The sequence below is a fragment of the Bos grunniens genome, chromosome 2 (genome assembly GCF_055505025.1).
Source record: "Bos grunniens cultivar Pamir isolate PY7600 chromosome 2, Bosgru_T2T1.0, whole genome shotgun sequence".
In the NCBI taxonomy this organism is placed as follows: Eukaryota; Metazoa; Chordata; class Mammalia; order Artiodactyla; family Bovidae; genus Bos; species Bos grunniens.
Genome location: NC_141166.1, coordinates 115,736,609 through 115,762,563, shown reverse-complemented (window position 1 = coordinate 115,762,563; position 25,955 = coordinate 115,736,609). Strand labels below are relative to the sequence as shown.

The 25,955-nt window shown below is 40.9% G+C and overlaps 1 long non-coding RNA gene across 4 annotated transcripts in view; it reads left to right on the top strand.

The window, feature by feature from the left end:
* Nucleotides 1-25,955, top strand: part of LOC147378590 (uncharacterized) — a 333,236-nt gene that overhangs the window by 107,950 nt on the left and 199,331 nt on the right. For all 4 annotated transcript variants that reach the window (XR_015147951.1, XR_015147950.1, XR_015147953.1 and 1 more), the window contains exon 3: nt 24,246-24,350. This is a non-coding gene — a long non-coding RNA (uncharacterized LOC147378590). The remainder of the gene's footprint in view (nt 1-24,245; nt 24,351-25,955) is intronic.

The following is a 25,955-nucleotide window of genomic DNA, read 5'->3' as shown; positions in this document are numbered from 1 at the left end:
TGTTATATATATAGATATATCTTCTATATTATTCATTATATATATGATTCCTTTAAAACAAAAATAAAATTGTAAGTCATGATATTTTTTTACTATTCTTGATTTAGTTGAGAAAACTATTCTTTAATACTCTTGCTTTCAATTTTCTTCTTAAGAATTCCAAATCTTTTCACCTGTATTATCTACACATCACTATTGAGATATTATTATTTACTTACATATTCAGTTAACAGATCTCTATAGAGGGCTCCATCTAGCAGTTAGCAATCTATAAAGTAGCTAGGAGCCATAACAGTTTCTTCTAGATTTGTGAGAATAGACTTCAAGATAGAAAGTATAAATCATTAAGACTTAAAAAAACTGTTGTGGGCATTGATTGGTATGGGTTCTAAAGGGAAAATAGTGAGGCAATCTGTGCTCTTTCCTTTCGTTCAAAAGTGCTCACTAGCTTCATCATAAGGAAGCCTGTGAGGTTTATGACAGGAAAAAACATCTGTGTTTTTGAAGCAGTTTGCTAAATATGCACTTGTGATTGCTTTGAATTGTTATCAATGCAGGTCCTAGTCGCATAGAACCTGTAAGAATGAAGGAGACTTTGGCTGCCTTTGTTTTCCCACTAGAGAATTCACCTATTTCCCTGTGTATTAACTTGCCCTGATTCAGTGCCTCTCAGCTGACTTCACAAAATGCTGGGTGTGTTAGGTTCTTGCCTGAAGTTAGGTTGCTGAGAGCATTTATATTTACTGCAGGCTCTCCCACTCTCCACTGAAGAGTTTAACTGAAGTTGAGATAAATGAACACAATCTTCTATTCCATACATACTAATTTGTTTCTTATACACAACTGATGCTCAAAATATGTACGTGTATGATCACAGAGTGAACGTTTTTATTTTTTGACTTCCCAAGTCTGAATCCCATTCTTGTGTTTGAGGAGTCCCCACCTTAGGAGGCAAGGCAGGAAACAGAGCCCACCTCCCCCTGAGAGGTTGTTAGTACTCGACACTCTTCCTCAGGCTCCCTAGGTCATAGCCCATTAGGTGCCTGTGCCTGAGATTTAGCATCCATGCCTGGTGGTGCAGGGAGGCAGGAGTGGTGGCAAAATCACTGTAGGGCAAGTGTGGGTGATGGCTGGGGAAGGTGAGGCAGCCAGTGGTTAATGACTGTGGCAGGAGTTCTTTGCTGGGCTGGTTCTATGTCATTTGAGTTCTTGTCCAGGCTCTTACTGGACACACATCTTTCCTACCTGTTTTCTGAGTATGATTTTCCAATGATTCTGTGAGCTACTTAATAAATTCCTTTCTGTGTAATCTGTTGGAGCTGGGCTCCGGTGCTTGCAGTTAAGAACCCCAAGTGACATACTTTTAAACATTGAAATTATGGGAATTTGATCTTTGGTATAATGTGTACTGTCCTCATTCCAAGTCAACTGAATGAACGCTTACTTTTAGAGCATTTGATGGAATCTTTATGGCAATTCCTGAGACTTTAGCTCTGGCTGTTTTAAGGCAGAGCTAGTTAAGTCCTGCCCAGTGGTGGGCAGAGCAGGCAATCTGTATTATTCTGGGATGTGCACACAGCCTAGGCTTGGATCTTCCAGAAATGCTGTCTAGGATCTCCACCAGTCCATTTAGTACTTCTGGGAATTAGAAACCTTGTCTCTTCTCCAGACCTCTATAGCCTTGTTCCAGGATCACACTTGGCTGGTGGGTCTGGTGCTGGATTTTTGCCGTACTTGTTCTCTTAGATGGGAGCTTGTGCAGGACATGATCTGCATAACCGTATCTGATAACCCTGCTGCCTTCCATGGTCAGGCTTCTAGTAACTCCAGTAAAGGGCTGTAGATGTTGAAGTCCTCTTAATCTCAGACCTCCCGAGAGGTGAAAAGGCAAGATGACAACATAAAGAAAGGCTAAATAACATAAAAGACTTTATGGACAGAGAGGAGGCTGGTGGGCTACAGTCCATGAAGTTGAAAAAAGACTTAGTGACTAAACAACAACAAAAACAGTTTAAGACAAGGAATGGGACTGTATTAGGATTCTCCAAGGAAACAGAAAATAGGATAACTATACCTATAGATATTTATCTCTCTACCTGTGTGTGTGTGTATAAAGAGATTTATTATAAGGAATTGGCTCACATGATTATGAAACTGAAAGTGAAAGTTGCTCAGTCTTGTCCAGCTCTTTGCAACCCCATGGACTATACCCCATGGAATTCTCTAGGCCAGAATATTGGAGTGGGTACCTTTTCCCTTCTCCAGGGGATCTCCCCAACCCAGAGATTGAACCCAGGTCTCCCACATTGCAGGCAGATTCTTTACCAGCTGAGCCACAAGGGAGGCTGACAAATCCCAAGATCTGCATGGTGAGTTGGCAAGCAGGACCCACTCCAGTATTCTTGCCTGGAGAATCCCATGGACAGAGGAGCCTGGTGGGCCATGGTCCACAGGGTTGAAAACAGAAACAAATGAACAACTTCAGCATGTGCACACACACACACACTCATGGTCTGTCTTCTGGGAATTAACTCTTTTTTCCTTCTAAAATCCTCATTTAGAACTCATCTTTACCATGTAGTTCTTCATCACTACCCTTTTATTATTAACACTTCGCCCTCCAAACATGAATCTGATTATTTTTAGTGAAATTCATTCAAAATTAGTACCAGTAAACTATTTTCTCTATTATCAAAATATTTTATTTTTGACTTTAAAAAAACATATTTTATGTTTCTTTCATCTCTCTATCAGGATTGTAAAATATGAGGTCATATTTTTTGGTATCTTAATTTCCTTTGAGTGTGCTTTCAAAATAAGCATGAGATGTTTGCTTCTTATACTCAAAGTTTTAGCTAGTGAAATGTAAAAAAAAAGGGTACCTTATTACCCTTTGTCATAGTGGCAGGTGTGCAGATTTGGAGTTGAGACTCCTCTCCAATGCAGCAGGCATGGCTTAGATAGTCTCCTGTGATAAAGAGAAGGACAACTGCTCAAGTGGTCATAACAGTGTTTCTTAATTTAAATTTGTCTGTAAGAATTCAGAATAAATGAAAGAGAGCAGCTAGCAGGACATATCCCCAGAAAGCAAAGCCTAGTTGTAGTTCACTCTCTAGTCCCTTTTAGAAGCAGAAGTTCTTAATTGCAAGAAATAAACAAATGAGTTTCCAAAGTACCTACTAAAGAGCAGAATGAAGGAAAGTAGGCACTTTATCCTCCTTATTTTTTGTGTACAAACCACCAAATTATCTGACATCTTTTCAATTTCACTTAGAGGTCACCAATGATAACTTATTTCCTAATGCTGGACACTTAAGTAGAAGCAGATTACTGTGCAAGAGTAGAGTAAACAGCATAAGTAATAAAGCCAAGCATCAATTTTTCATTTCCAGTCCGATCACTAAATTTTTAACCAAAACTGCCTGTGATACATTGTAGGTGTCCTTATATATCAATAAAATTGATCTGAACAAGTTGAGTCAAACCTACAGTTAGAGTGAAATTGGCAACACTAATATGTGTTAATGATAGGTGGGCCACCTAATTTTGAGAAATAGTAATGATCTGAATGCTGCCTCCAAAGCTTCTGTTGGATTTACTAGTGAACTTAACCTTACTTCTGGTTTTGACTAAGGTAACACATGCTTGGTAAAAGGAACCTCTGCTTACATTTCACTGGCCAAAGCATGTCATGTGGTGCAGAGGCCAGAGTGGGTGGACACCTACAATTCTCCCAGGAGCGAGAGCTTCAAAAGTCATATGGTCAACTTTTCAGGGCTGGGGATGTACAATCCTTTCACAGAGAGAGCAAGAACATATTTGGAATATTAAATAATCTGTTATGAAACATGATTCCATTTTCCCCCATGAACTTTTCAAAAGCTCCTCAAGAGAAGACTTTTCTCAAAGCTAAAAATCTTCCATTCCTTTTATTGTTCTCTAAAACATGGTTTTAAATTTTTTCCATTCTGTGAGCATCCTTCAGTTTGCCTGCATTTGCTGGACTATTAAACTTCATGATCATGGGGACTGCGTCTGTTTTGTTCTCCACCAGATCCCCAAGGCCCAGCACTGTACCTGGCACCTGGATGGCATTCAATAAATATTTATTGAACAAATAAAGTGTTCTCTTAACCTCATAATCTGATCAATACAGGTTGCAATAGAATGATTACCACCTTTATTGTAGATCTCGCACATCGTTTATAGAGCTTAGAATCCTGTGTACATTACCATGTGAGCCTATGAACTTGTTATGATTCCACTGTTGACTAAAAGTTTTTCTGTAGTTGTTGCTTTTTAAATTTTGTCTCCCTCACATATTATTGCACCATTTTTTAAAACACTATATGCAGACTTTGACATTTATCTCCTTAGAGTAATATCTTATCCAATTCAGTCCATCCCTCCAGCCCATCAGTGTTTTCTATAATCTTGATTTGGTCACCAAGCGTATTTAGTCTCTTTCTCATAGGTATCATATGTAATCACATGCAAATTAGGTGTGCTTAATGGTTGTGTTCAAGAATCTGGAAAAAAATGGAGTAGGAAACATCTTCTAAGAAGTGTTTTGTGGCACAGTGTCTGAAATGTCTTTCCAGTCTGCCATTAATCTGTTATTGGAAATCTAGACCTCAAAAGGTTAACCAGCAAGCTCCATGACCTCATGGAGCTGTAGGAGCCCCAAATCCAGGCTTTATCACTCACTCATCTGCTACTTACTGTGTCTAAGCCCTGGTATTCTATCTGTATAATGGGGTGAGGTGTGATGGTGGCAGGATTGAAGAGGGCAAGGAAGTGGGATTCATTAAAATAAGGTATAAAAAATGCTTAGCTCGTGGCTACTTTCTTGTTGTTGTTCTGTCACTCAGTCATGTCCGACTCTTTGCAACCCCATGGACTACAGCACGCCAGGATTCCCTGTCCTTCACCAACTCCTGGAGCTTGCTCAAACTCATATCCATTGAGTCAGTGATGCCATCCAACCATCTCATCCTCTGTCATCCTGTTTTCCTCCTGTCTTCGATCTTTCCCAGCATCAGGGTCTTTTCCAATGAGTCAGTTCTTCACGTCAGGTGGCCAAAGTATTGAAGCTTCAGCTTTAGCATCAGTCCTTCCAGTGAATATTCAGAATTGATTTCCTTTAGGATTGACTGGTTTGATCTCTCTGCAGTCCAAGGGATTTTCGAGTCTTCTCCAATACCACAATTCAAAAGCATCCATTCTTCGGGGCTCAGCTTTCTTTATAGTCCAACTCTTCCATCCATACATGACCACTGGAAAAACTATAACTTTGACTATATGGACCTTTGTTAGCAAAGTGATGTCTCTGCTTTTTAATATGATGTCAAGGTGGTCATAGGTTTTCTTCCAAAGAGCAAGCATCTTTTAATTTCATGGCTGCATGCAGTGATTTTGGAGCCCAAGAAAATAAAGTCTGTTACTGTTTCCATTGTTTCCCCATCTATTTGCCATGAAATGGTGGGACTGGATGCATGATCTTAGTTTATTGAACGTTGAGTTTTAAGCCAGCTTTTTCATTCTCCTCTTTCATTTTTGTCAGGAGGCTCTTTAGTTCCTCTTCACTTTCTGCCATAAGGGTGGTGTCATCTGCATATCTGAGGTTATTGATATTTCTCCTGGCAATCTTGATTCTAGCTTGTGCTTCATCCAGCCCGGCATTTCACATGATGTACTCTGCATGTAAGTTAAATAAGCAGGGTGACAATATACAGCCTTGATGTACTCCTTTCCCGATTTGGAACCAGTCCATTGTTCCATGTCCGTTTTAACTGTTGCTTCTTGATGAGCACACAGATTTCTCAGGAGGCAGGTAAAGTGGTTTGGTATTCCATCTCTTGAATTTTCCACAGTTTGTTGTGGTACACACAGTCAAAGGCTTCAGCGTAGTCAATGAAGCAGAAGCAGGTATTTTTCTGGGATTCTCTTGCTTTTTCTATGATCTAACAGATGTTAGCAATCTGATCTCTGGTTCCTCTGCCTTTTCTAAATCCATCCTGAATATCTGGAAGTTCTCAGTTCACCTACTGCTAGTTTAGAGAATTTTGAGCATTACTTTGGTAGTATGTGAGATGATTGCAATTGTTCAGTAGTTTGAGCATTCTTTTTTTTTTTTTTTTTTTTTTTATTCTTCCAATTTTATTTTATTTTTAAACTTTACATAATTGTATTAGTTTTGCCAAATATCAAAATGAATCCGCCACAGGTATACATGTGTTCCCCATCCCGAACCCTCCTCCCTCCTCCCTCCCCATACCATCCCTCTGGGCCGTCCCAGTGCACCAGCCCCAAGCATCCAGCATCATGCATCGAACCTGGACTGGCAACTCGTTTCCTACATGATATTTTACATGTTTCATTGCCATTCTCCCAAATCTTCCCACCCTCTCCCTCTCCCACAGAGTCCATAAGACTGTTCTATACATCAGTGTCTCTTTTGCTGTCTCGTACACCGGGTTATTGTTACCATCTTTCTAAATTCCATATATATACTTTAGTATACTGTATTTATGTTTTTCCTTCTGGCTTACTTCACTCTGTATAATAGGCTCCAGTTTCATCCACCTCATTAGAACTGATTCAAATGTATTCTTTTTAATGGCTGAGTAATACTCCATTGTGTATACGTACCACAGCTTTCTTATCCATTCATCTGCTGATGGACATCTAGGTTGCTTCCATGTCTTGGCTATTATAAACAGTGCTGCGATGAACATTGGGGTACACGTGTCTCTTTCCCTTCTGGTTTCCTCAGTGTGTATGCCCAGCAGTGGGGTTGCTGGATCATAAGGCAGTTCTATTTCCAGTTTTTTAAGGAATCTCCACACTGTTCTCCATAGTGGCTGTACTAGTTTGCATTCCCACCAACAGTGTAAGAGGGTTCCCTTTTCTCCACACCCTCTCCAGCATTTATTATTTGTAGACTTTTGGATCGCAGCCATTCTGACTGGTGTGAAATGGTACCTCATAGTGGTTTTGATTTGCATTTCTCTGATAATGAGTGATGTTGAGCATCTTTTCATGTGTTTGTTAGCCATCTGTATGTCTTTTTTGGAGAAATGTCTATTTAGTTCTTTGGCCCATTTTTTGATTGGGTCGTTTATTTTTCTGGAGTTGAGCTGTAGGAGTTGCTTGTATATTTTTGAGATTAGTTGTTTGTCGGTTGCTTCATTTGCTATTATTTTCTCCCATTCTGAAGGCTGTCTTTTCACCTTGCTAATAGTTTCCTTTGATGTGCAGAAGCTTTTAAGGTTAATTAGGTCCCATTTGTTTATTTTTGCTTTTATTTCCAATATTCTGGGAGGTGGGTCATAGAGGATCCTGCTGTGATGTATGTCGGAGAGTGTTTTGCCTATGTTCTCCTCTAGGAGTTTTATAGTTTCTGGTCTTACGTTTAGATCTGCAGGATATAAAATCAACACACAGAAATCCCTTGCATTCCTATACACTAATAATGAGAAAACAGAAAGAGAAATTAAGGAAACAATTCCATTCACCATTGCAACGGAAAGAATAAAATACTTAGGAATATATCTACCTAAAGAAACTAAAGACCTATATATAGAAAACTATAAAACACTGGTGAAAGAAATCAAAGAGGACACTAATAGATGGAGAAATATACCATGTTCATGGATTGGAAGAATCAATATAGTGAAAATGAGTATACTACCCAAAGCAATTTATAGTTTGAGCATTCTTTGGCATTGCCTTTGTTTGGGATTGGAATGAAAACTGACCTTTTCCAGTCCTGTGGCCACTGCTGAATTTTCCAAATTTGCTGGCATATTGAGTGTAGCACTTTAAGAGTATCATCTTTTAGGATTTGAAATAGCTCAACTGGTATACCATCACCTCCACTAGCTTTGTTTGTAGTGATGCTTCCTAAGGCTCACTTGACTTTGCATTCCAGAATGTCTGGTTCTAGGTGAGTGATCACACCATCATGGTTACGTGAGTCATTAAAATCCTTTTTGTTCCCTTTCTTTTCGGCTACCCCAAGTGTCCTGTTTCTTGGATCTCTTTTCATTGAGTTCAGAATTAGAAGGCAAACTTACTGACTGATTCAAGTATAGTCCCCATACCAAGAACACCACATATGAAATATTGGGATCTAAATAAAACCCCCACTTTCTGAACATCCATTCTCAGGTAGCCAGGAATCTTTGAAAAGTTTTCAAATTCACATAGATATATAATCCTAGGAATGGTTTTGGAAATAGCCATGGATATTTACCTAGAAAACGAACATAGAGTTTCTGAAGATAAATATGCACACTAACTCTAAAGATATCCTAGGCTACACTTTTTTTCTTTTTCTTTCTTTTTAGTTTTTTGGCAGCTTCTCCTACCTAATTGTGTTTTGCTCAGGCACATCCAAATTAGTCTGAGCTGAGTAACAGAGGGAATCACAGAAGGAATTTGTCCCAAAATCCACAATCTGGAAAATCCACTTGTAGCTAATGAAGAGGAGCTTAGATGAGAAAAGAGAGGGCTCTGGGGATTTCAGGATATTTTCCTTTTCTTCTCTTGATCTCAAATGTCAAGTTCATTTTAACCTGTACTTCTGACACATTTTTACTAATGAAATACCTGCATATGTGCTCACAGCTGAACCACAGTAATAAATTTATGGACTAACCATTATTCTTCACTTTAGCTAAATGTGGAAGTATGCCTAAGTTTTAGTGCATCAAGGACAGTGTACCTCACTTGTGAGTACCATTTTATTTGTGCTGGGTTATTCATTGAAGTCCTTCTTCTGCTTGGGCTCAAATCCTACAGCTTGGTCCAAGGACTCAGACTCAGCCTGGATCCCAGTGATAAAGATGCTTTGAAACACTTTGGCAGAAGGCCCCCATATACAGCTTGAGACAAAGGCTGAAGTGCTTCTAGCTGAAAGGAAAGGGCAGAAAAGAAGAGGGCTGGGTTTGGGATTACCCAATATAAAAGGTTTAGCCTCATAGGGAGTCACATGCATGAGAACCAAAGCAGACCGTGACCAGGCCGAGCATCTGAAATAAGGGTCTGCTGGAGTGAGGGGGAACATGCAGGCTCACCAGGCCAACCCACTAGACCGATCAGTGTCAATTCCATCTGCCTCCAGATATTGGGCCTCTAAGCCATGCTGTTTACCAGCCATTTTCTGTCATTTTCTTTGTGCCTAGTTTTAATGAATTCAAGATTTTTCTTTTCTACAATTTTTGCAATTAAACTGTGAGAGGTGGGGCTTCCCTGGTAGCTCAGTTGGTAAAGAATCTGCCTGCAATGCAGGAAACCCCAGTTCGATTCCTGGGTCAGGAAGATTGTCTGGAGAAGGGATAGGCTACCCACTCCAGTATTCTTCGGCTTCCCTAGTGGCTCAGACAGTAAAGAATCTGCCTGCAATGCAGGAAACCCAGGTTCGATCCCTGGGTTGGGAAGATCCCCTGGTGAAGGGCATGGCACCCCACTCCAGTGTTTTTGCCTGGAGAATCCCCGTGGACGGAGGAGCCTGGTGGGCTGCAGTCCATGCGGTTGCAAAGTGGGGTTGCAATGAATCAGATACTACTGAGCGACTAAGCACAAGCACATGGGAAGTAATGGTGAATTATTTTGTGGATATTAATATAGCTCTTGTGAGGGAAAATCAGAGTAGGAATTGCTACTTAGACCAAAAAATCTGTCAGACTGCATGTGTGCGTGCATGCTAAGTTGCTTCAGTTGTGTCCAACTCTTGGCGGTTAACCCTATGGACTGTAGCCCACTAGGCTCCTTTGTCCATGGGATTCTCCAGGCAAGAATACTGGAGTGGGTTGCCATGCCCTCCTCTAGGGGATCTTTCGGACCCAGGGATCAAACCCAAGTCTCTTACATCCGCTGCATTGGCTGGCGGGTTCTTTACCACTAGCACCACCTGGGAAGCCCCTAAGTCAGATAACTGCTCAAAACCATCACTTTCTTATATGCTAGTTGAGCTTCATGATTTGGACTCCAGGGACTCAACATTTACAAAACTGGAGGCAGAAGTCTTCCTAGTTTATCTTACATTTAAAGAAAGAGAAAGGATCTGTAAAACAAATAACAAAAGTGGCTTACATATCAACCTCATTTAGGAAGGCACGCTGTCCCTGGTATTGTAGAAGCAAAAAGCTATTCAAAAAGCTATTAGTATGCTAATTAAAAGACATTACTGTCTATTTATCAGCATAAGTCTGTAAGCATTCCTACTTCCAGTAATTTGTAAGCCTCTGTCATTTATTGAGTACATTAGTTTTTATTCTATAGGATATTTATTTTTAAATATTTCATAAAATAGACTAGGCTATCCCTCATTAGTCCAAATTATTAAATATTTTATTTATAGTAAAATGTCTTTTCAGTGGTTTATAAATAGACAGTTTTCAAAGATACCTGGGGTGTAGTTTTTCCTCTTTACAGAATAAATTTCCGTTCATGGAAACTGGATAAATATACTTGGTATAGAAATTTTTCCAGAGAATTTAAGAAATTATATTAAGGACGAGGCAGCGAAAGTGAGAAAAATAAAACAGGATGGGAAGTAACCCATGCCAGGGTCGTGAAATAAACCTGCTAGAGAGTGGTGAGAAATCCTATATCATACAGTACTTTGGTAATTTAAGAATGCACCAGCAAAAAGGAAATAAACTACCAGATGAGAATGAGAGGAACAGGATCCCTAATAGTACCATCAGCCGAATTGAATTTTAGGGGAAAATTTTTAGTCACATACCTGGCTGTTTCCTGGGATATCACATTGCAGACTCCATTTTCATTCTGAGTAATGGAGTGCAGACGAATGTTTTGGACGGTGGCAAGGGATCGAAAGGATTATTTAAAGTGGTGCTATTGACAATCTCAGTGCAGAGGAGAAGTGTTCCAGTTGCGCAGTTCCCATTTGGAGACCAGGAAAAACCAAAAATGACTTCATACCCAAATGCTCAAATCAATGAAAAGTGTTGGATAAACTGACAGATGTCAAAGCCCTCTCTTCCTCGTTGGGTGAATAGTGAGACATATGTGATAAAATCAGGACCAGATGGGTCTAAAATGATACCTCCACTCCTCTGGAATGTGCCTGTGTGTGTATATATACATGGCTGAGCTCTTGTACGTAGGTAAGAACCACCATTTCATCTTTTTTTTTTAAACATACACAAAGTAGACTGAATAGTGAAATGAATTCCATGTGCCTATCACTTAGCTTCAACCCTACTCAATACTTTTCAGGTTTTTTGAGATAAAATTTACATACATTAAAAATCTTAACTGTATAATTTTGACATATATATATACCATGTAACCCACATCATCATTTCATTTTAGGCCCCTTGGTTTTCATCAGGGGTTTAAAACAAGACTCAACTAATTGGATCCTATTTTAATGTCAGGATGACCAACCCAATGCCAATGGCTTAGATTGCATGATCAGCTAGTAGAGGATATGTTGAAGCAATGTCGAGGGAGGAAGGATATACTGTAATTTATATACATACATAAAAAATCCACAACAGGGCAGAATAGGAAGGAAATGTACCCTGCAAATAAAGAAGTTAGACTTAGAGTGATCTGTGAAAGAATGTAGACAAGCCACAAGACAGAAAAAAGACTTCATAACTTCAAAAACTCCATGAGAAAAGATACAACTTCCTATTTAGCATTTCAGTTCAGTTCAGTTGCTCAGTCATGTCTGACTCTTTGCAACCCCCTGGACTGCAGCACACCAGGCTTCCCTGTCTACCACCAACTCCCGGAGTTTGCTCAAGCTCACGTGCATTGTATAAGTCATGCCATCCAACCATCTCATCCTCTGTCGTCCCCTTCTCCTCCCACCTTCAATCTTTCCCAGCATCAGGGTCTTTTCCATTGAGTCAGTTCTTTGCATCAGGTGGCCAAAATACTGGAGTTTCAGCTTCAGCATCAGTCCTTCCAATGAATATTCAGGATTGATTACTTTTACAATTGACTGGTTGGGTCTCCTTACAGTCCAAGGGACTCTCAAGAGTCTTCTCCAACACCACAGTTCAAAAGCATCAATTCTTTGGTGCCCAGCTTTCCTTATAATCCAACTCTCACATCCATACATGACTACTGGAAAAACCATAGCTTTGACCAGATGGATTTTAGTTGGCAAAGTAATGTCTGTGTTTTTTAATATGCTGTCTAGGTTGGTTATAGTTTTTCTTCCAAGGAGCAAGCATCTTTTAATTTCATGGCTGTAGTCACCACCTACAGTGATTTTGAAGCCCCTCAAAATAAAGTCAGCCACTGTTTCTATTGTTTCCCCATCTATTTGCCATGAAGTGATGGGACTGGATGCCACGATCTTAGTTTTTTCAATGTTGGGTTTTAAGTCAGCTTTTTCACTTTCATCAAGAGCCTTTTTAGTTCTTCTTCGCTTTCTGCCATATGGGTGGTGTCATCTCCCTATCTGAGGTTATTGATATTTCTTCCAACAATTTTGATTCCTACTTGTGCTTCATCCAGCCTGGCTTCTTGCATGATGTGTATGTGTTAAATAAGCAGGGTGACAATATACAGCCTTGATTTACTCCTTTCCCAATTTGGAACCAGCCTTGATTTACTCCTTTCCCAATTTGGAACCATTTTAATTGTTGCTTTTTGATCTGCACACAGATTTCTCAGGAGGCAAGTAATGTGGTCTGGTATTCCAGATACCAGATCTATTGAAGAGAGATTTTCCAAAACTCTTGAAGAATTTTCCAGTTTGTTGTGATCCACACAGTGAAAGCTTTTAGATGGTAATTAAAGGAATCCCAAAACAGGACCTGAGAAGTTGCCTTGACCATCAGTGTTTTAAAGCCTCACCATATCCTGTTGAAAAGGCTCATGCTTGACAGAGCCATGTTCACCACATCCTCATGAGCACTCTGCTTCTTCCCAGAACGACTTCTCTGGTCATGTCGTTGATCATAACTGACGTTCTTCTTGCCTCTGGAATCTCACAGCATTTGAGGAAGACAAGGCGGTTGCAGAAGCACAGTCCAGGAGAAGGCCACATGCCTACTATCAGTGTGTCTTCTTCCTCTGCCTCTTTTCAGTCTTTTCCTGCACCAGTTTCATTCCAGGCACAGTTGTCCAACCTGCAAGGTGCATTCCTCTTCACAGTGTAGCAGAACCAGCTTCCCAGAGGGAATGCACTGACACACTGCATCGTTTCCTAGTGAGTTCACCACTCTCAGTTTTTTCCCACATACCACCTACATCTGCAGGTGGTTTCTTGTCTTTGCTCCAAGAATGTTCTGCTTTGGGATCTCAGTGCTGTGCTTGGAACAATGCTCAGAAATCTATTCCAGATGGCCCCTCATCTGCTAATCTCTAGCTCTTTCCCATTGCTGTGATTCTGGATGGGTGGCGTGGACCAAAATCAGTAACTTCTTGCTTGATGGTGGGCAAAGACAGCAAAGTTTCAGCAAATGACCATGAATTTAAGGACAGGGAACAAAACCATTTTTCTGTTGATAGAATAATTTTTTACAAAGGCATCTGGCTCCCATGTCTGTCGATCTTCCCAAAAGGAACATTGTATGATAAAGCTTTAATATAGTGATCCGTATTTTCTTTTCTATGCATTGAATGTAAACGATGTCAAGTTCCAAAACTCTGTCTTTTGGAACTTGTCTTTTCCTTAAAGGTGGTACCTTTTTTTTATAGTTTGAAGGAAGTGAGCTTTAATATATTTGGGGGGTGGGGGGGGTGGTGAAGGACCAATATTAATCAATAAAGTGTTATTCATCCTTTTGTTCTTTTCTGTAAGCTCACATATTTGGTTAAGAATATTAGATTTGCCCCTTTGATCTACTCATAGCACCTAAGCAGCATTTTGGAAGTTAACCACAAACAGTAGGAGTGTATTTGGAACAACTTAGGTTTTCTTCAATAAACTCTCATTTAGTAACTTAAATTTTAAAAAATACTTAGAGAATATGTATATATACATATACTATACGTAATATAAAAGCACTCAATTATTCTTAGAAAAGTTTTATTTTTGAATTCTTTTATAAAGTTCTAAGAGTTGCTAGGATCTGACAAATTGGTGTTCACTCTACCCACATATTTTTTAGTTTTTTTTTTTTGGTTTTATTTCTTCTTCTCATCCCTATCCCAGTCTTTGACTTTCTAGATAAGAAAACCCGATATTCCTTGGTCTGTAAAAACAAAGGAACTCCTTCAGCCCCGTGGCCATTTTAAAGAAAAATCGGGCATGTTTCTTTGTTCTGTTATTTTTATTACTCTCACTGAGCTATCAGAAGGTTTTGTTTGTTCTTAGTCTGTCTTTCCTGCTTCCAGTACTTCAAAAGTACCATTAGATTTTTGCTGAACTTAAAATACTTCTTTTCCCTACTCAACCAGTACTTATGTTGTAGCCACGCGTTCCAGGAAACAAACTCACTCAGAAGGACAATGCAGATAGTGGAGTACAGTTTATTACACCAGCGGGCCCAAGGCAGAGTTTCCTCTTAGCCAAGGACCCCGACCAGATTTTGTGAAAACCTGATATACCCTAAGCCTAAGTGCCCAAACCCACCTCCCCAAATTCCCTGAAACTAGTCTGAACAAAGGAAAAAGAAAGATACACTCAAAGTTAACCTGTGATTCATATGCCTTAAGCCTAGGTAGTTAACAGTGGACAATTATCAATAGGCTTGTGGTTATACCCCAATAAGCATAATAGAATGTATGATTCTATTTGGTTACACAGATAATTAGGGTATTCTTTTAGGTGATGGAGAGCCCTGGGGCTCTTCCATCCGGGGGCCTGGTTTTCCAGTTGGTGTATCGTTTCCATAGAAAAGGGGCATATAGCTCAAAGTCCACAGTCCGGTCCAAGATGGAGTCCTGCTTTCACGGTAGAGCCTGTTCTCTTTCCTCCTTCACTTACTATTGTTCTATATTTTTTACACTCTCACATGTTCCTATTTTTTTCCTTCACAAGGACTGGCTTTCATGATTCTTAAACTTACTTTGTTTTCATGATTTTTCCTTTTCCAAAAATATCTAGTGTCCTTTGTCTGCTGGTGACTTGATTTCTGGTGGTTTTACTTTACATGAATACAGAGTACTGAGGCAGTTTTGAATTGTCTATGAAATCCATGTCCAGATTTAAAAAATAAAATAAAATGTATGAGCCACATACCTTTAAGGATCTACTTTGTTTATTCCTTCCTACAGCTGAGGACCATTGCTGATTCAGTTTGGATCCATGGGAGCAAGTGAACCTTTGAGTGTAAAACTGTATGTTGTTTGGAAGTGAGCTGCTTTCACACACTTCAGGTGCAAAAATGCAAAATGATGAAAGCCTGACTTTGGTGTAATTGCTGGAGGCAGAATTGCTGAGTTAACTAAAGGCTGAGACTCCAAATATTCTGTGACTAAACTAATCCCCTCGTTCATCTTTACCTGGATTTCTGGATTTACCCGGCCACTAAAGGCATTTTCGTAATGTACGGTGACACTTGTAAGCTTTATATCCATATGTTAAATCTGAATCTATCCAGGCCATCGTTAACAGCGGAGTAAAGTAAACATATCCTGGTGGTGTTAAAATGAGTTTCAGGAATCACATCTTTGCCTGACTTCAACAGTAGCTAAAGATATAATTGCTGCGCTTCTAGTTTAGCAATATGTATGCAAGTTTGTGCAAAATCATGATTGAAGTCTTGAATCTCTCCATCTTTGGAGGAATTTTTCTTGAATACATTCCATAGATCTGTTTAGCAGGAAGACTCTCTAAATCCAGCCGTATCGCAGTCAGAAAAGCTGCTTTCTTCCTTTAAAACTCCTTGGTTTTTTTGGAAAAAAAAATTTTACGGGGAGTTGGGAGGATCTTGATGTTGTCTCAGTGGAAATAAGTCTTTTGTTCTCTAAAGAAGAGAGCCTTGTCACTGAGGATGCCCTTCAGGGCTAGGATATTACAAAGAAAACTCCAGTTTCTCTCATGGCATGAGTAATGAAGACAACCCTTCTGAGACATGCAGCTACTGCTGCCTTACCCTGCACTCAAAATCCATGCCTTTCAAGGAAGCAGGGTATGCTTTCATTTGCACCAAGTCCGTTGCTTATTTTTGTTTTCTCTTCTGAACAAAGAAGCTGGAAGACACTGTGGAAAGAGTGTCATTCTGTTTGCATTTTCTTTACATATTACACCCTGGAGAAATTGTTCAGGACCAGTTTATCCTTAACCCTTCACCCTCTGATGCTGCCAGCTTTGAGGTCAAATTTAGTTTAGCTTCTCCAGAATGCGATTCAAGCAAGCCAAGGCTACAAGAAGCAGTCTCAATCATTGCTCTCTGGGTCTGCCATTGCGGATATGGCAGGCCCTATAAAACTCAAGCAGCAACTTGGCTGCTAGAAGCCGGCACCTGCTTTTCGTGAGTCCCATCTCCCATCAGAAAGACGGGGCCTAGCATGGAACTAGTTTACAGACTGGAAGGCAGTTGTTTACTTACCTTCATGTTTCATTACCTTCTCTCAGTGGTGTCCTGCTTCTTATACTGTTTTGTGTCATTTGTTACTACTGCTAGAGGTATAAACTCGATACAGACTTTGATTATGTTTATGGGCCTGAGCCACTCAGGATGATAGTTTTCAAAACTCCCTGGCCTTCTTCCAGAATTTTGCTTTATAACCTTCACAATGAAATGAAACGGGCTCCTAGAAAGCCAAATCTTTAGTTTCAAACAATCGTTCAGTTCTTGTGCTGGCTTTTGCTTTTTTTGTGACAGTGGATATCAGTGGAAGGAGGATCTCCTCCGGTGGGAGGTCTGAGGGAAATCCCATGTGATTGACAGAGGCCCATGGAGGGTCACCTAGGTCAGACGTGACATATGATCAGGTGAAAATTCAACTCCAGAAACTTGGAGAAGACCTCAGTTCCGGAAACCATTTTTAAAGAAAATTAAACTTTCTGAATGGTTTAAACACATGTTTTTAATACGTGTTAAATGTCTTTTCTTTCTGGAAAAGACATGCTTCAAGAAAATGAAGAAAAAGATAAATATTTGGCAAAACAATCTTTTCTACAAATGCCCCTGGGTGAAAGCAAATGAAAATGGTCCCTTACTACCAGGCTGTGCTCTGTGCACTTGCATTTTGCTCCTCTTTCTTCTCTCTTTACTGTTATAGAAAAGTTTGCTTCATGATTTCTTAATTAAGTATTTAATAGCACATAATGCTGGAGGTTGGGTGATGTTTGGCTGTATTTTATTTCAGTAGTGCAATGTGTGTATTTATACTTCGCTGGTGGTATTTTAAACCACACAGAGGGGATGATGCATGCCCTTCCAGGCAGAGACACGAAGATGTTTCACAGAGAGGCTATAGCCCCTCTTCTCTCAGTGGGCTAGCCCATGGCAGCGCTAATACACAGGCTCTGATGTATCCCCATTCAACTGCTTCCCATAAGGCAGAGCTCCCTTTTGCTTACTAGGGAAAAGATTCTTTGTTGCTTTGTCCTTCCTTTTAGAAAGTCTGATTTGTCTGTATCTAGACTTGAAGAGGTCCAGTACTTTTGCCTAGAATATCCCATGGACGGAGGAGCCTGGTAAGCTGCAGTCCATGGGGTTGCTAGAGTCGGACACGACTGAGCGACTTCACTTTTACTTTTCACTTTCATGCATTGGAGAAGGAAATGGCAACCCACTCCAGTGTTCTCACCTGGAGAATCCAGGGACGGGGGAGCCTGGTGGGCTGCCATCTATGGGGTCACACAGAGTCGGACACAACTAAAGCAATGCAGCAGCAGCAGACTTGAAGAGGAGGTAGAGATGGAGGAAGAGTCTGCAGCTGATAAGACAAAATGACATCTGAGTATTGGCAAGAGGGCAATTGTCATTGACCCAGCATGAGTCACAGAGTAGCCAGCTGGGCTTGAGAAGGACTTTACAGCTTGATATGTGTGTGGTGATAAAATATGTTGGGGTTGGGAGAGTAGCAAAAGGATGAAATGCCAAGGGGCTTTAATTGGCCCAGAGAATTGAAAAGCAGGTCATTAGAGAGATGGTTTGTTCAAAGGTGAGTTGGTATTTGGACAGAGGTTCTCCTTTCTTCAAGATGAGTGATGGCAGTGGTAGAATTAGAGGTATGTGTGGAAATGGAAATGAGGGGCGCCTTGTCCTGGGTCTAGGTGGAAGAGCCTCATTGATGAAGAGAGGGTGTCGAGCAGAATTCTCTGTCACCTGTTGCCAGAGTTTGGAGTTGCAGTTTCTAAATTTATTTAGGCTGCGGGCCAATTGGGAATGTGATGAATGCTTCTGTGGGATCTCACTCTAGAACAGCGTTTCTTAATCTTGAACTTGAGACATTTGGGGCCAGATAATTCTTTGTTATAGCTTCCATGGTGGCTCAGCATGTTATAGCTTCCATGGTGGCTCAGCATTCTCATAAAGAATCTGCCCGCCAGGGCAGGAGACATGGGTTGATTCCTGGGCTGAGAAGATCCCCTGGAGAAGGAAATGGCAACTCACTCCAGTATTCTTGCCTGGGAAATCCTTGGACAGAGGAGCCTGGCGGGCTACAGTCCATGGGGTTGCAAAGAGTTGACCATGACTTAGTGACTAAACAACAACAAATTCTTTGTTATGGGGTCTTTCTGTGCATTGTGGGATGTTTAGCAGCATTGCTAACTCCTGCCTGCTTAATACCAGTAACAACTGTGATACCACTAATGTCTCCAGACATTGCCTAGTGTCCCCCGGGAGGTCAAATTGGCCCTGGTTTGAGAGCCATTGCTCTAGATATATACAAATATACCCAAAATTTCCAAGGAGTGAAGGTATGCTGACTCCTCTCTAGGGTTAATATACTAAAATACCTTTAGCACCTTCTGTTCTGACTTCTTAAGAAAGCTAAGTTTCTATTGTCACAGAATCATGGATCCAACAGTCATAAGTCTCTACCAACTTCCTGGAAGTCAGGGAAAATTTTTATCCATTAAAAAAAAGAGAGCAATTGTCCTTCCCTGGTGGTCCAGTGCTAAGCTCTGTGCTCCCAATGCAGGGGGCCTGGATTCTAATAGATCCCACGTGCCCCAACTAAGACCCAACACAGCCAGAAAAAATAAAATGAGCAACTAAGTTTTATAAAATTTAAACTACTTATATCTGGTCATATATAAATTACTTATCTACGATGTCATGGGGTACAGAATCCAGATTACTTCTCTCCTGGTACTGATATATGTGAAACGTGGATAAAGTCACTGTGGCTAGTAAATACATCATTACAACGTACTTCCTCTTTCTTCCATCTTTGTCTTCCCTCTTAGAAATCAGAGAATCATTTGTCTTTTCACTTGTTTGGGAAGCTCCGTTAGCCTCCAGGTGTATCAGACACATGTGAGTGTGCCTTCTTGCCTCTCTACTTTCTCAGAGAATCTACCCCTGCCCATGGCCTCTGCTGAGAGGTCACATGTCCCCACTCTTCACTCTGTCCACAAGGGTGAACACTGACCACAGGGGAAAGAGCCTATCATCACTGGCAGCCTGAATCAAAGGGGTAAGCCAGATCAAGAACATTCCTCCCACAGAATTTGAAATTGGTGACATGCAGGGAAGTGGCCTGCAGGTAACAACTAACAGAAGGGAGTTTCAATTCCTAATCTCCTGCCATTGAGGTCCCCCTGGAACCCTGGATCTGTCTCCGATTCAGTGTCACAAGAGTTCCTATATTCAGTGCAACTAGAAATCCCCCTTATGAGCCCTGTAATAAATACCCAGTATCCTGAATGCACCTGGGCCTTCTGTTGTAACTGCCTTTTTATCAGGCACTCCACACGCAGAGGTGAATGGGATTTTGAATTAATTATAAGGCTAGCTGTTGGTAACGCTCTAAGGCCATATTTCTCATAGGAAATCAGGCATTATCAGTGCATTGCTGTTGGACTAGAAGGTAAACAACAACATCCAAGGCTGTTATGAGTGTGGATTCTGGCTATGGTATTGTGACTTGTGACCTAGGAGAGCCTCGATATGGGAGGTCAGATATATGTGCATGTCTCTCCAGGTATGGATGTTCTAGAGTCATATAGTGTCTCTCTGGATGAATACATGCTTGTTGCTCTGTTCATTTCAGTTCAGTTCAGTTGCTCAGTTGTGTCTGACTCTTTGCAACCCCATGAATCACAACACGCCAGGCCTCCCTGTCCATCACCATCTCCCGGAGTTCACTCAAACTCATGTCCATCGAGTTGGTGATGCCATCCAGCCATCTCATCCTCTGTCATCCCCTTCTCCTCCTGCCCCCAATCCCTCCCAGCATCAGAGTCTTTTCCAATGAGTCAACACTTCACATGAGGTGGCCAAAGTACTGGAGTTTCAGCTTCAGCATCATTCCTTCCAAAGAAATCCCAGGACTGATCTCCTTCAGAATGGACTGGTTGGATCTCCTTGCAGTCCAAGGGAGTCTCAAGAGTCTTCTCCAACACCACAGTTCAAAAGCATCAATTCTTCGGCGCTCAGCTTTCTTCACAGTCCAACTCTCACATCCATACATGACCACTAGAAAAACTATAGCCTTGACTAGGCGGACCTTTGTTGGCAAAGTAATGTCTCCGCTTTTTAATATGCTATCTAGGTTGGTCATAACTTTTCTTCCAAGGAGTAAGCGTCTTTTAATTTCATGGCTGCAGTCACCATCTGTTGCTCTGTAAGGAGTTGAATTGACCACTCTAGTAAATGCCCGTGGTTATGTTTTATGCCGTGTAGATGTTTTCTGAACACAGGGTTTCATTCACCAGGGGTGTTGCCCACTCCCCTTTGAGAGCATGGATACCATATAGCAGTGCTTCTCAGTAGTTGCCTGCCTCCAAGCAAGAGGGCATTTTGGATGAGTGTGGGGGAAATTTTGATTGACACAATGACTGGGGAGGCCACGGACGTTTATAGGCTTCCCTGGTGGCTCAGATGGTAAAGAATCTGCCTGCAATGCAGGAGATGTGGGTTTGATCCCTGGGTCGGGAAGATCCCCTGGAGAAGGGAATGGCAACCTGCAGGGAGCCGGCATATGCATACTGAGTGCAGCACTTTCCACAGCATCATCTTTCAGGATCTGGAATAGCTCAACTGGAATTCTATCACTGCCGGGAGCCAGCATGAGGAACTCCACCTGTGGCAAAGGTCATGAGGAAGGAGGCTCGGCATACGCAAAGGTGGGATCGAGCCTCAGGAGTCCCCCTGGAAATTCTCGAGCATCTACCCCCAAAACCAGAGTCTGCCTACTTTCTGCTTTGTGCTCTCACCTACACGTCTGACTTTATGGGGGGCTGTCCCCCACTACCTCTCTCTGAAAAAAGAGTTAGCTTACAGCTCCAGTTAATAATTCCTGGGTGTGACAGTGTTTCAACCTACAAACTCCTTTGGAAGTCCTCTAGCCTGCCTGAATAGGTTTTTCCGGCCACATGTGATTGCTCAGAGCCTCCCAACTGTGAGAAGCATGAGATGTTCTAAACTGTCTAAATACAGATTCCTTTCAGCAGTTAAAAGATTGATTAGAAATTGTATTGGTGAAGGGATTTTCACTTGTTGGGCCAATGTTTGCTGCTAAGTTTCCATATCCCTTACCTGCTGTGTCCCTGGCAGTGTGTTGATCAATATGATTGGTGTAAGTAGTAGTTTTAATGTTTGTAACCTTGGACCCTTGAGTTAATTCTTTTTCTTGTTGTAGCCCATCACACCTTTGCCCTATAGGAATGCAACTTCAATGCTTTTGGAGGGTGGCGCCTGACTAGTCACCTTTAGAGAAAAATAACTTTTCTGAAGAAAGGGTCTTAAAATGTTAACAGGCATCTGGGCCAGAAGATGATGCAAATCACCTAAGCTTTTGCATATGATAAGTTTGCAGGAAGAAAGCCTGGCTTACTGCATGACTCTACCCTTTCCCCCATTATCCTCTATGCATAACTTAAGGTATAAAAACTACTTTGGAAAATAAAGTGCAGGCCTTGTTCACCGAAACTTGGTCTCCCCATGTTGTTCTTTCTCTCACCTTCTGGCTGAATTATTCAGCCTCTTTTTTCCACTGAATTTCCTCACTGAGCTATCCTTATTCTATTACTCTTTATATCCTTAATTAACGTTTAATTAAGCAGTTGTTTCCTGATCCTCGCCGGCACCGTCCCCGCTTCGAATTCCCTGGATCCACTGGGGCTGGACCCCGGCAGCAACCCACTCCAGTATTCTTGCCTAGAGAATTCCACAGAGGAGCCTGATGGGCTCCAGTTCATGGGGTCACAAAGAGTTGACACAACTGAGCGACTAACACACACACACACACACACACACACACACACTGGCATTTATGAGGAAGGGTCAGGGATGCTAGACATTGATTTGCGAATTTCATATGTCTCACAAGATCTATTTATAATTATTTAAACTTCAAACCTAATTCCATTTAACATGGTGTTTCCATGTTTTGCTCGGTTTTTATGGTTACTGAAATTTCCAGGAATGAAACTACCATTTAATTAAGCAGAGATTGTCCTTTTTACCAAGGACATTAGAAATTTACCAAGAATTCATCATTTTAGGAAACCATGTTGTCAATTTTACTGATGACAACTGCTGATTTATCATGATGCAATGTATTTGTATTAGTCTGCCTTGGGGCAATTATTACATTTATGATGATTCTCTGTGTGTGTATGTTATAGTATACATGTCTCAGTTTATGACTATGGTGGAAGAACCACCCTTTCAGTGTAGGCTTTCAACATTTTTTTTTTAGGCTTCCAACTTTTATAACAATGTTGAATCAGAAAGAAACACCACGGTTCTTATCACAGAGTAATGTCTTGTAGTCAGCTGTTACCACCTTTAGCAACATGGTCCCCTGTGAGTTTACATTTCTCTCTAGAGAATGTGTACATTTGCACAATTCTTTACATGGAGTCAGACCTTCAGCTTCACCCACATCACAGGCCAAAGCAGGATACTCTGACACTGAAGGAAGGGTACAGGATCTTCTCCAAGTCAATGAGAGGTAGCTGTTCTCAATTTTCCCTAGCAACCATTTCTCTCTCTCTCTTCTTGGCTCTCTGTCCTTTGCTTCATGCTGGTTGGGTTCAGATGTCTCCCTCTTTTCCACTAGCTCTCCCATTTTCCCATTTCTGAGAAGAAGACCCACTCATGTGAAATACCAAGGTTTTGAGGATCAGGTTCCAACAACTCTTACTTTTCTCAGGATGATTCTCCCATTTAATGTTCTTTAGGTAATTTTTTTCCCATTTGAAGTCGCTTAAATTTATGACTATCATCTCCATTGGTCTTGGAGGAGCAGAAGTTCTTGGATTCCAGAGTGTGAAGACCTCTATATTTGCCGTGAATACCATTAATCCTTCTGTTATATAAATTATTCTTCCTACTTTCAGTGATTCCTCTGTTGGCACCATTAACTTCTCCTGGATCTAGTATCAGCTGTGATTTATGAGAGGAAATGTTCAAATAAGATTACTTTTGGCTGACAATTGAGATGATCTTTTATTTCTTAGCTTCTTTTCTAGCAAGAATAAAACAGACCACTTTATTGAGTGCCTACACTGTATCAGGCATTATTCTGAATTCTTTGAATATGTTTCATTTAATTCTCATAAATAACTGTTGTGAGGTAGATGCTATTATTATCCCCATTTCAAAGATAAGGAGTCTTAGAAAGGTTAAATAACTCACCCAATATTTCACAATTAGTAAGTGTCCTCTGTCCATCAAATGTAAGTCATTTAATGCCCCAAATAGAAACGCATCCCAGAGAAAAATAAATTGAGAAAGGACAAGACTAAATCCATCATCAAGACATCCCATCAGAATTGTGGCCCCCTTAGGCCTAGCTTTTCCCTAAATATTGGCTTGCAATCACATTCTCATTACTCATATCTAAACTATATATGGCAACACTATGTCATCTAGAGAATGGCTATAACAGTTAATGCTAACAGATTTCAGTGTGTCTCTTTTTACTTTAGCTGCTGTCCTATGTAATTAGTAAATTAGTCCTAATCAGAGAAATGAAAAGAATAAAATTTAAAGGCATGTTATTTAGTTTCTCTGAGCCTAGATATCTGTTCACAACCATATGACCTCTGCTTTCCTTGTGTTTAGGGGGAGAGGATGGAGACTTGAAGTGTGGTTGGTTATAGTTTATACTAACAAGGCCAATGCCACAGTTTTAAATTCTTTCATGTTGTCTTTTCTCTATGCTCTCCACAGATTATGGCCATAATCTTGGCCTGAAGCATGGCTCTTCAAAGGGACCCCAGGAGAAGATGATTCTACTGCTTCTACAGAGAAGCACATTGGAATGTTGGACACTGGGTAAGTGAGCTGAATGTTGGCAGTGGGTACTTAGTTCCTCATAGACTTTCTGTTATTTTGTATTTCTGAGATTAGAAACCTGCCCTCTACGCAACTCAGACACCCTTGCCAGCTGGTTTCTACTAATGAGAGGTTCTTGGTTGAGATTCAGTTCAGTTCAGTTCAGTCGCTCAGTCGTGTCCGACTCTTTGCGACCCCATGAATCGCAGCACGCCAGGCCTCCCTGTCCATCACCAACTCCCGGAGTTCACCCAGACTCATGTCCATCGAGTCAGTGATGCCATCCAGCCATCTCATCCTCTGTCGTCCCCTTCTCCTCCTGCCCCCAATCCCTCCTAGCATCAGAGTCTTTTCTAATGAATCAACTCTTCGCATGAGGTGGCCAAAGTACTGGAGTTTCAGCTTTAGCATCATTCCTTCCAAAGAAATCCCAGGGCTGATCTCCTTCAGAATGGACTGGTTGGATCTCCTTGCAGTCCAAGGGACTCTCAAGAGTCTTCTCCAGTACCACAGTTCAAAAGCATCAATTCTTCGGCGCTCAGCTTTCTTCACAGTCCAACTCTCACATCCATACATGACCACAGGAAAAAACCATAGCCTTGACTAGACGAACCTTTGTTGGCAAAGTAATGTCTCTGCTTTTCAATATGCTGGGTGAGATTAGAAGATGGAAGAAAAGCACATGTCCATTTGCTTCAGGCAGTGATGGGAGCAGGAATGTGGGTTTGCTGTTTTCTGCTCTGCAGCAGTGGTTTTCAGTGGCATGTGCAATGTCAGGAGCTCTGAACAACACAACTTTCCCCTTTCATCCAGTCCTAGCACTTTCTTGCAGTTCCATGTCTTTGCTGTTTCTGATTTGCACTCCCAGCCCTTCCAATCTTTTTTTTGTAATCAATTCTCTCTATAAAATCTTCTCCCCCACTCCCATTTGAAATGGAGTGGTTTCTATTTCCTGGCATAGACACTAACTTGAAAGTAGGTAGGGTGGAATTTATAAGAGTCAATATCATCATCTTCATAGATAAAAACCAATTTGATCTATTGACTGATTTTATTTTTTATAACATGCAAATAATTATAGCTTAAAGATAGCATATAAGATAGAATAAATGTTCATTTAGCATATATAAGGGTCAGGTGGCTCAGTGGTAAAGAATCTGCCTGCAGTACAGGAGACGCAGGTTTGATTCCTGGGTTAGGAAGATCCGCTAGACAAGGCAATGTCTACCCACTCTGGTATTCTTGCCTGGGAAGTCCCATGGACAGAGGAACCTGGCTGGCTATAGTCCATGGAGTCAAAAGAGAGTCAGACACAATTTAGTGACTAAACAACAACAAGCGTTCATAAAGCATCTATCCAGCCCTAGTGGATTATATCCTTAGAACAAAAACCAGTGCAATAAAACAAACAACACAAGGAAAAAATCACCTTAGACAATTTTCAGTAATAATATTATAGGTAGACATGATGGAGGTATTTCTGAGACTCTTCCCAAGCCTTATGTGATAAAACAAATGAATAATTATATTTGTGTCACTGTGTATCATGTTTTTTTGAGTTATAGAAAAGAGATACAGATGTAAAATTCATGAGGGTAAGTTAAA